A 1,188-nucleotide genomic window follows, 5' to 3' on the forward strand; every position below is an offset into this window, starting at 1 on the left:
TTTTTTTTCATGCTTTTTGAACATATTTTCCACAAAACTAAGTCTTTTTTGCTTTCTGTTTGATCTATAATATGCTTCTCAGTTTCTTTAAAAAATTTCATTTGAAAAGAAAGCAATCATAATACAAAATTTGCGTTTTCCAGCTTAATATTAATTTACTTCTCATTTCTTATGTACCAATTTTTTCAGTGTTGGTTTTGAAGAAACATTGAAAAAAAATTATAAAAATATGGGAAAAATATAATTTTGAAATGTTAGTTATGAAAAGTTTTAAGTAAAAAAATTAAATAAATGATTTGGCCAGTTGCCGTTTAGCAGGCGGCTGTGGATCAACATCACTGCTCTCTCTAATATCTTGGTCATCGTCATCATCATCAGAAAGGTCGATAATTTCGTCCAACAGATATTCTGGAATTTCATCTTTGTCTTCCCCTTTTTCCTCGTCTTCCTCTTCTTCAAAGGTGTTTTTATACCACCATCAAATTTCAGCGAGTATTGCATTTGGAGATTTCTTCCCTCTGTACCTGAAACGAAAATAGTTTTCAATCCTTAACATGTTTAAATTGTGCACTCTGACAAAGATATTAGAAAAATCTAGGAATTCAAAATATGCACACTCCATAGTTACCTTATTTCAAATGGAAGCGCAGTATAGTGATAACGTTCGCCTTGCTCATCAGATTCAGTTGGCAACTGTTGAGCGAGTTGATCAAGATGCTGATGCAAGAGATGAATTTTGTACGACATATTAACCCCAATTTCATTGAAAGCTGCCAACATGTTTGCAACAGATTGCCTGTAGTTGTCTTTGCGTTCTTTACCCAAAAGTCCTTTAATGACTGCTTTCAATGCGAGCCATGCATTTAATTCTCGGTCTGTCAGAACTTGGTCAAAGTCTTGACGACTCATTAGTTTCCGTATGTCGGGACCATTAACAACCCCTTCCTGAATTTTGGCGTTACTTAGTCTTGGGAAAATGTATTTTAAGCGGTTGAATACTGCTGGTCTTTTTGCGATACATTTCAAAAAAATTTTAGCAATGCCAAGTTTAATGTGGAGCAACGGCAACAAAATTTTCATTTCAGGAACAAGACTTTCGTGTAGCCTATTGTCTTTAGGCCATTTCCGTCCAATGCGATACTCGCTGAAATTTGTTGGTGGTATAAAAACACCTTTGAAGAAGAGGAA

This window comes from Rhagoletis pomonella, unplaced genomic scaffold (assembly GCF_013731165.1).
Source record: "Rhagoletis pomonella isolate Grant_MI unplaced genomic scaffold, Rhpom_1.0 Rhpom_scaffold_00002, whole genome shotgun sequence".
Classification (NCBI taxonomy): domain Eukaryota; kingdom Metazoa; phylum Arthropoda; class Insecta; order Diptera; family Tephritidae; genus Rhagoletis; species Rhagoletis pomonella.